The sequence below is a fragment of the Hyperoodon ampullatus genome, assembly GCF_949752795.1.
Source record: "Hyperoodon ampullatus genome assembly, chromosome: 12".
Classification (NCBI taxonomy): Eukaryota; Metazoa; Chordata; class Mammalia; order Artiodactyla; family Ziphiidae; genus Hyperoodon; species Hyperoodon ampullatus.
Genome location: NC_136925.1, coordinates 84,904,744 through 84,914,947, shown reverse-complemented (window position 1 = coordinate 84,914,947; position 10,204 = coordinate 84,904,744).

Genomic DNA, 10,204 nt, shown 5'->3' with positions numbered 1-10,204 from the left:
AACACTGGGATAGTTCTGTACAAACCAGAACAGCTGGTCACCTTATTTGCAACAGGAAAGCTGGGGAAAAGGGTGTACCCTTAAATTTTTCAATTTTGCTTGAGGTTTTCAACACATTTGAATTGATTATACTTAAACATTAATGTCGTCCAGCTTTCTGGAGCCTTTTATTTAGGTCTAGACTTAATTCTCCTGACCACCAGGTGGGGGGGTGCCTGGTTTGTCAGAAGACCTACTGAAATAGCAGAACACTTGGGCAGGGCTCAGCTTTGGATACAAAGTAAACAACCCTGAAGGAAACAGACTCTGTACAGACTAAATAAACACAGCTACTCTGAATTAGGGGAGAAATCTGCATTTTTCTACTCTGAGGTATGCACACGTGTTATTTTCAGGTACATACCTTTCCAGGATGCTAATGTTGACTACTCAGATTTTTGGAGTGAATTGCTTCAATGAATAAAATAACATGTTTTTGGCAATCCAATTGTTTTTTAGGAAATGGATCCTTCTAGAGCTTGAAAACTGTTTGACTGAATATTTAGTCACAGAGGATAGAAGTCATGCAATGGGGGTCTGTAGACTGTACAAAGACTGTGGTTGATGTCCAGGCAATGCCCAGGGAAGGAATCTATTATCCCAGGCAGCCTAGTGCCTTCAGCCCTTTCCCTGTGAACTGGCCTGAGAGTGGCTCCAAGGGACATGAAGCTACCCAAGTTATCCTGAGTCTTAAAAGCAGCTTACAGTGGATGCTGCGGACACGAAATTGCAATTATCCCAAAGATGTGTGGAATGCTGATGGCTTGGAGGAGAATATGGGGCTGCTCAGATGCGAAGCAATTTTTCTAATAAAAATTCAACCAATGAGCAGTTGCAAGTTTGGCTCCCAAGCTGTCAGACTAGAATCATAACTGGCCCTTTGGAAGGTTCAGCCTCTCCAAGGGAAGTTCCAGTTTTAGACTGAGCCCCTCGAGTGCCTCTAAAATTGAGTCTCTGCCCTGCCCAGCCTCAGCCTGTCACATAACTCAGCTACTCGCTCGGGCTGTGGAGAAGCAGCTCTGTGTATCTCAGAAACTGAGTCATGCTCTATCTTAAAGAGTTTTATCAAATCCATCAAAGAAAAGGAATTTCTCTCTGTGAAACCTAAGAGGAGATAGGGAGAATAAATAAGATCTTACTTCATTAAAGGTTTAGGAAAGCAGAACCGATAGGGTTATTTTGAATAATCGGTGCTCACACTGATTTATCATTTGGAGCTGTGACCCGCCCCCCTGGCCCACACCAGCCACGTGCCCTTCTACTCGCCTGCTGGTCGGGACCCAGACTGCAGCTGGAGGCTGGATGGAAAAGAGTCTCTGAGAAAAGGTCTTGTGAAACGAAGCCTATCAGGTGACTGCCAGTGTCAAGTGTTTGTTGTCCTTGGACCAGCACCAATGGCATCTCCTGAGAGCTTGGTAGAGATGCAGACCCTCGGGCTCCCACCCAGACCTGCTGAATTCCAGCTTCTCTGCTGATGATTCGTATGGGTTTCAATGTCTGAGAAGCACCGGACAGGAAAGTAGATTGATCGTCCCAGACCCAAATCCACTATCATGGATGTCACCCAGCAACATGCCAGCCCATGTCACGGGCTCAGCCATTGGTGGCTACAGCAATGAGCTATTTGCCAAGAGGTAATTTAGATTAATGTGCTAAGAAGACTTGCTTTCCCAAATGCTCCACCAGCACCTGATTGACAAGACCATGACTCACGATTTACTTAGCGGTACACTTGGTCAATTCAAGTCTTAAGGGCAGGAAGGAATTCTATTTGAACCAGGATATCAGAGGTGACAGAAAGAGGCAGGGCCAATTCTTATTTAGGCCACAGAAACCCAAGCAAAGTAATCACCTCTTCATTCTGAAAGCAACAAAAAAACACAACATTTGTATAGTGCTTTTCTCTTGGAAAAGCACTCTTAATGTATATTACCTTTATTGACTGGTAACCAGGGAATTATTTGAAAATGACACATAGTTACTGTTTTTGTCTTTATCAGGAACTGGATTTCCTGTCCTCCTCCAATCATCATTGTTTCTCGTTCCCCAAACCTGGTGACACAACCTCGGATTTGCTCCTTAGCTGGGACTGTGCTGCTGAAATCAGAAAGCCTCACCAGTCCTCCGTTACCTGGTCGGGTCCTATGTATTCCACGTCCCTGTTCATCCGTAGACAAGGGAGCTCAACAAAGCTGGAGGAGAGGAGAAACGACACATTCTCTGGAACATATTTACATTTGCTCTCATTTAGACTGTGCAGATTCAAACATCTATCTGCCTTCCTGCAGTTTAACCTTGAGAAGAAAATGATTTCTATAAAGTAAAAATATCCATTGTTCATAGTTGTGATGAATTTTTTCTCCCATTAAGAAGAGTTTCTTTGAACAGTTCATCATAACTCCATCTTCTGACTGTTAGGGGTCTATTAATGCCTTTGCGTTTTCTGTAAATTGAAGAACTCAGTGGACAATTTTCCTGAATGAAAACAAGCAAAATTTCTCTGGGATTTATATCTTTCTCTCCTATCTATTTATATATCCATGTACATCATTTAGTGTTTTCCTTTAAAAAACAACAACAACAACAAAATGAAGACGAAAAGGAAGAGCCGGAGAGAGCACAGGAGCCGGCTGTAAATATCTGTTTCAGCTGAAGTGAAAGGCTGGGGCATTATGTCATTTTCTCCACTATATGGAGCCCACATTAGTCTTTCTAAAAAAGGGGGGAGCTCCGCGTATTTGAGACAAATTTTGCCGCACTCTGAATGAGATGTGTGCTTTTTATGTTTATGAAACTACCATCCGGCGAAAAATAACAGCCTAATATTTTGACATGAAGGTCATTTGAAAGTTTTACTGCCTGCAAGCGTCATCCATTTTTGTTGACAAAAAGCTCTCTCAGGGCCCTTTAAGATGCCCCAGCCTGCTCGACTTAGAGTCTGAGTCTGGCATTTTGGCTCCCTCCCTCTTTACCTCCACCCACCAGACTAATTATCAGCTCATTAAGGCTGTCCTAATGAATTATGTTACAGCATTAAGAAAGGGTCCGGGACAAGTGTCAGTGTCAGCGAAGTAGGGAGGGTGGGGAGGGACCTGGGACAGGAGGGGGGCGGTCACCAGCGCTGTCCAATGCCACCGAAGCTAGTGTGATCCCACCGGGCACACAAGGACACCTCATGAATATTTCAGCTGCCATGAAGTTCAGACTGATGTATAAACATGCTCTTGGGAGCTGCCGGCTCGCTAAGGCTCCTCAGCTTTGCAGAAACAGAAATTCTCCCGAACGTGATGTTGCACACGCGTGTGTGGATGGATGCCCACACGTGGTCGGAGAGGGTGGCGGGAGGAATGGGGACTTGTAGGGCATCCTGCAGGGACTCAGGCAGGACAGAGCAGGGAGCACATGAATCTTCTGCTGAGATGACCAAACACTACCGGGGGAAAAAGAGTCAGCACAGTGTCTCTCTTGAAAAAATACATACCTGCAATTTCAGTTTTACTACTTGCTTATTTCATTCTTTGGGGTGTTCCAGTGAACAAAATAAGATACCCCGTTTTCCTTCAACCTTCAGGACACAGAAGTCATTGCTGCCCTGAGAACAAAGAAGGCCTTTTACGCTTCAGTTCTCTGCAGCATAGCATTAACAATAACAGAATGATGCAGACAGCCGCTCCAAACTAAATCAGATCCTACAACCAAGTCGAAACCGAATTACAGAAGAGCAAAGTGCAGCAATACATTTTAAAATGCCAAATGTATTTTAAAGGGCTTGGTTTCTCATTTTCTCCTGCATTCAGAATTGTCGGGGATACTGATCATAAGGGTACTGTCTCCTTATTTCAATAATAGCCCACAGCTCAATCTCAAGTCTTCTATTTACTACATCTGTCAAGAAAAGAAACACCAAGCTTATAAATCACATCCCAAGCATCTGACTTTCTTGACTATAATTATACTGACGTTGTTTCTCTTTATATTCTCTTTATATAGCTTCCCCAAGCACCATCGGCTGAGCGGCCACACACAGGGGCCACTTCAGCCCCTAATGAGAGACAGTCACCTGGGAATTGAAGTATGGAGCTAATTAATTATCATATTTGGCAAAGAATCCTTTGTAGCTAAGCAGATAATAGAGATGATGAATATCACTCTATCTATGGATTTTAAAACTTTTTTTGACATTAAGTGATATTTTTCTCAGACAACACAATAGCAGAAATTCACATTAGGGGAAAAAATGGTTAATTTCACCAGTAACACCCATCCTATTGGATTCATTAGCTCTAAGCAAGTGTAAATCTATGTCCAGCTCTGAGATGACATTTCCATGCAGATCCTCACACCTTTTAAGCAGCAGCGGTAACTTTAATCAGGTCTTAAATAAAAATGAATCCATGCACAGCTTGGAAGAACAGCCTTTGCAGATCTGCAGATCAGTGGTCAACAGCAGGATACCTCACCCACCAACCAGCCTTCCCCATTCAGCTGGTACCCTTTGCACAGGGGTTCCCTAAACATGTTACTTCTTTATTCTTCCTATTTATTTTTCCTTTATAACAGCATGCATAATGCAAGAACTTATAGATTGATGATAGGAGAAACATACTTTAAATGTAAGGAGGGAAGTATCTAAATGTTGGGCCGAGAGAGGGGACATAAAAATAGACCAATGTGAGAACTCATTAGTTTAGCCATACATTAATTCATCCATATGGACCTGGGAAGATCTTCTTTTCCTGGAAATATCCAAATGATAAGGAGACCTCCAACCGCATGCTTAAAATAGTTTTAGTGTAACCCTTCCTAAGAAAATGGTAAATTAAACACACTGAGAAACTACTACGCTCCCGGCAACAGTCAGTGATGATTCATTTGATTCTCACAATGGCCTTAAAAGGTGGGCATCGTTGTCACTTTACAGATGGGGAAGTTGAAGGCTAAGTCACTGCCTGAGGTTACAGTGGTATGTGGAAGCCTGCCTGGTGCTAGAGATCTCAGTATTTTTTTTTAACTTTAAGTTATTGTGGTAAGAACACTTAACATGAGATTTCCCCTCAATACATTTCTGAGTGAACATGACCTCAGTGTTGACTGCAGGCACAGTGTGGTGTGGCAGGTATTTAGAAACGTGTTCATCTTGCACAACTGAAATGTTATGGCCATTGATAAGCACTCTCCATTTCTCCCTCTCCCCAGGCCCTGGCAACCACCATGCCACCCTCTGATCCTCTGAAGTTACTTATTTTAAACACCTCCTGTTAAGTGGAATCAGGCATAGTTTATTATTCTGTGACTGGCTTAAATCACTCAGCATAACGTCCTCAAGTTCATCCATGTTGTTGCATATCATAGAACTGACTTCTTTTTTACAGCTGGATAATATTCCATTGTATGTGTATATCACATCTTCTTTATCCATTTATCCATTGAGGGACACCTGAGTTGCTTCCATGTCTTGGCTATTGTAAATGATGCTGCAATGAACATAGGACTGCAGGTATCTCCTCAAGATCCTGATTTCAATTATTTGAGATAAATATCCAGTAATGGGATTGCTGGATTATACGGTATCTCTATTTTTAATCTTTGGAGGAACTTCCATTTTTCCATAGTGGGTGCACCATTTTGCATTCCCACCAACAACGTGCAAGAGTTCCCTTTTCTCCATATCCTCAACAATGCTTGCCTTTGTTTTTTTGTTTTTGGATAAAAGTCATCCTAACCGTCGTGAGATGACCTCTCAGTGTCCCTGGTACTGACCGCCTCAGATCACACCCGGTGCCCAGCCTGTGTTCTTCTCCAATACCAGTGAGTGATTTGGTCAAGAATGATGTGTGCTGGGCATTGGGTCAGGGAGACAAGCTTGCAGGTGTGGCCTGGACAAAAGTTAGACTTTATGAAGGAAAATCAAAACCGCAAAGCGTGGCTTTGGCCTCCTCAGAGCCTCACGTCAGGGTCCAAAGAGCAGAGAGAAGAGCCGGGTGCCAGACAGCCCGGAACAGAAGGACAGAGCCGGAGAACAGCATCTGGTCTGAACGGAGAAGTGATGCACGCGTCCCTTCTCGTGTCTGTCCCTCCGCGGACCTGGGTTGCCTGCTGCATAGGCTTGGTTGGTTTGGGACTGGGAGGTGGTGTTGTTTGGGGTCGGGTTTTTCTGTTTCGTTGTTTGTTCAAGTCAACAGGAGGAACAAAGAGAGAAAGGACACAGGACACGTATCATCTCGCCTTTGAGAGGGAAGCTGGAGAGTGACAACGCCCGCCCGCCAGAGGCACGGTATCTCCGGCATCTCCGTGTGTCTGGGCTATCGACGGGCGCGTCCCCCGCCCATCAGCGCCTGGCAGCTGGGGAGATACATTTAGATAAAGCAGCCGCAGTCGCCGATAACAAGCCCCTCAAATGTCAGGCAGCACAAAGGCCGGCATTGACTGCCCCGCGCAGCCCGCCCCCCGCCCCCCCTCTTCAGCGCTCCACGGCTTTTTCCTTTCCTTTTTTACACAGCGGAGCCTCTGGCGGGGATGATCTGCCTGTGGAAAAGGCCATTGTGCCTGAACACGTATTGTGTCATTTGCTAAATGGAATTTATCAACATCTCTCCAATCCCTGCTCCTTTGCTCTGTTTCCTCTGAGGCTGGTTTCTCTCCCAGCCAGGCCCAGGGCTTGCTCTGATCCCTCCTCCCTCTTGGAACCCACCAGCCAGCTTCCAGGCACAGGCCTGGGGCTGAACAGGAGCATCCCCTGCAGCAAACCTCGGAGAGGGGGTAGGTAGAGGCTGGAGAGCCCAGCCCAGCGTGAGAAAACTGGACAGAGGCCCAGAGACAGATGCTGCGGGCAAGGAGATATCAGGTGTCAGAGAGATGCTCCAGGCTAATAAACAGGTCCTCCCTACCCACTGAGCAGAGTATCTTTTCTGTACAAGGAACTATCTTACAAGTCCCTTTGAAGCCCTATGAGAGGACACAGAGAAGGGAAAGAGTGGGTGTGGATACCAACAGTAAGACCAGCGCTGGTATATGACCCGGTCCAATCCTCAATTCTCAGACCCTGAGAAGGGGCTGTGTGTCAGAGAACAGCAAGTTCAACAACAATGGATTTTTTTATTTTAATTTTTGTTTTTGTCCTTTTGAGTATCCTACACAGTGCACTGAGTTAATGTGCAGTCATTCCAGAGCTGTTGAGTGGAAACCAACGCCTTGCATAGCGAATGTTTGCACATCCATTGCTGGTTTGTGTTGGCTCCCTAACTTGATGTATATTCCAGTGACATAAGAGCCTCCAAGGAAGATAAAATATAATATGCATTATTACTTTGCTTTTAATAGCTACTGGTAAATAATAGATCCCTATCTCTATTCTGTTCCACTGTGCTTAAAATAGTTGCTTTGGAGCAAAAACAGGAATTAGACATCGAAAACTACTTCGGAAGATTCCAACAGGAAGAGGAGTTCACTCGAAAAACAAAAAAAGAGCAATGCACCAGGTAAATCAGCACTTAAAGGGTTCAAACAGTTTAATGACAACAAAGAGAAGAAGGTATGGTAGGCAGAAAAATTGCCCCCAGAGCTGAACACTTCCTAATGCCCCAAACCTGTGAATATGTTAGGCTATTTGGCAAAGATGGATTAAAGTGGCAGAAGAAATTAAGGTAGCTAATCAGTTGACCTTAAAGTGGGGAGTTAATTCTGGATGATCCAGCCTTGTCAAAGTAATCAAAGGGTCCTTACACATGGAAAACAGCAGTGGAAGGGTGGGCTAGAGCCATGGGATACAATGCGGGAGGACTCTCCCTGCTGTTGCTGGCTTTGAAGTTGCAGAAGGACTCCACAGACCAAGGAACGTGGGCACCTGAGGAAGCTGAAAAAGGTAAGGGACCAGATTCTCCCAGCATCTCCGGAAGGAATCATCCCTGCCCACATCTTGATTTTAGCCCTGTGAAACCCATGTTGGATTTCTAACTCGAGGGACTGTAGGATAATACATTTGCTTGCAGTAATTTGTTGCAGCAGCGATAGGAAACTAACCCAAAAGGAAAAAGGAAAACAAGAGCTACTGCTTATTGAGCACTTACTATGTTCCAAACCCTGGGCTAAGTATTTGACTTGAATAACCTCCCTCTGTCCTCACGGCCCTCCCACAACATGACCACTATTTTTGTTCCCATCGGATAAGTAAACTGAAGTTTATAAAGTTACAAGGTCTGATTTTAAAGCTCCAGCTCCTATCCACTACTGCTTATCCACAAAGGTCCCTCCATGTTTCTGCTATATGAAAGAATAAAGTACTTATTGCACTTGTAGAATTATGGCACACATTGAACCAGAGCCATCTATCATAGTTTAGAGATTCACATTGTACAAATGAAATCAAGAACCTGTGAGCACATCTCTGAGTCATTGGAAAGCTATGTCAGTTGTCTCAACCATGCAATATTGGAGATTTCCTAGATGAGTTTGTGGAATTACCTTGCATGCAGCATTCACAGTGAATTGCTCCAAAATTACCTTCTGACTGAACCAAATTTGACATTTATAATGGCCCAAGAAAAACATCTCCCTAATGACACCACATCACTGCATGTCACAGAAATCAAAGGTGTCATTTCTAATAGAAATGCCGGCTCCAACAAGAAGGAAGGCGACTCCTTCCCAGAGTCAATGGAGTACAAGTCAAGGGGGCAAGACCCTGCAGAAGCTATGGACAGTCACACCCAGGCAATTTGTCCATTCAAGGAGAAGGCAGATTCTGCAAGAAGAAGCAACTTTTCAAGACTGTATACTCTTCAGAATCCTTTGGAAAAAAATCCCAAGCACGTGTAACTAGGATATCTTGATACTTCAACAATAACAAAGCAAAAGAATGATACTCTATTGTGTCACAGAGTCAGCTGTCCAACAAAGATGTGTGTTCCCCTTCCAAAGCATAGAGCTGCAAGGAAGGGAATTTTCCAGGTCCTCTTGCATTTAGATGGGGCCATGATACTAGCTCTTATTAATGGAGACTGTAAACAGAAGTCATGTTGTCTTTTATTTAGGAGGCTAATGTGCTTTCACTACTTCTTTGTCCCCTTTCCACAGTGAATGTGGAAGCCACATGTCAAAAACAATGGAGCAAAAGAGGGAAGAGGCTTGGATCCCTGAATCACTGTGCGGAAGACCATCTGTTGAACACGATGTTGGATGATTATATAAGCAGTAAATTCAATTGCATTAAGTCACTGTAATTTCAGGGTTTATCCTGTTAAACCTGTTACAGCTAGCTAGTAGCATTATTATCATTAAAACATACATTCAAAAGGTCAAGAGGAGCATGTCTTATGGTTTTGGGCAGGAATACTGATAAGTACCTAGGAGGGCAAGTTGGAGTCATTTCCGTGTATGGTGTGTAGCAATAACGAATCCTTCACAGTGATTTCTCACAAGGTCTTTTGTCAACATTATTAAGGTCACCAATATTTAAAGCTCAAAGTTGTGTGTGTTGTTCTGGAATTGATTCTGATGTATGAAAGACACTGAAGGTGCATTATTGTATATCTCACCCTAAGAATCAGTTGATTTTGCAGGACCTTTTCAGGGAAAGATGTTGTTTATAGAAAATACTTTCTAAAAATGGCTCAGGGCTTCCCTGGTGGTGCAGTGGTTGAGAGTCTGCCTGCCGATGCAGGGGATATGGGTTCGTGCCCCAGTCCGGGAGGATCCCACATGCCATGGAACGGCTGGACCCGTGAGCCATGGCCGCTGAGCCTGCGCGTCCGGAGCCTGTGCTCCACAATGAGAGAGGCCACGATGGTGAGAGGCCCACATACCGCAATAAATAAATAAATAAATAAATAAATAAATAAATAAATAAATAAAAATGGCTCAAAATGCTCCGAAGTCCAAATCAGAAATATGCCACAAGAAAACATAGGGTTTTTTTGGTAAGAAAACACAGTTTTGCATTTATTATTTGCAACATATAGATTGAGAAAAAATAATAATTCTTCAGTGGAACTTCATAGACATTAGCTGAGCTTTAGAATATTGTTGGGGGGTGGAGAGGTTGTTTGTCAAGTTACCATTGCACCAAAATACCTTCAAGCAAGTAATGAGGCTTAAAAGATAAGGGAGTTAATTAAGACGCCTGAAGCAGCTTGTTGAAGGACTTGGAGCACTGGCTTGTAAAAGTCTA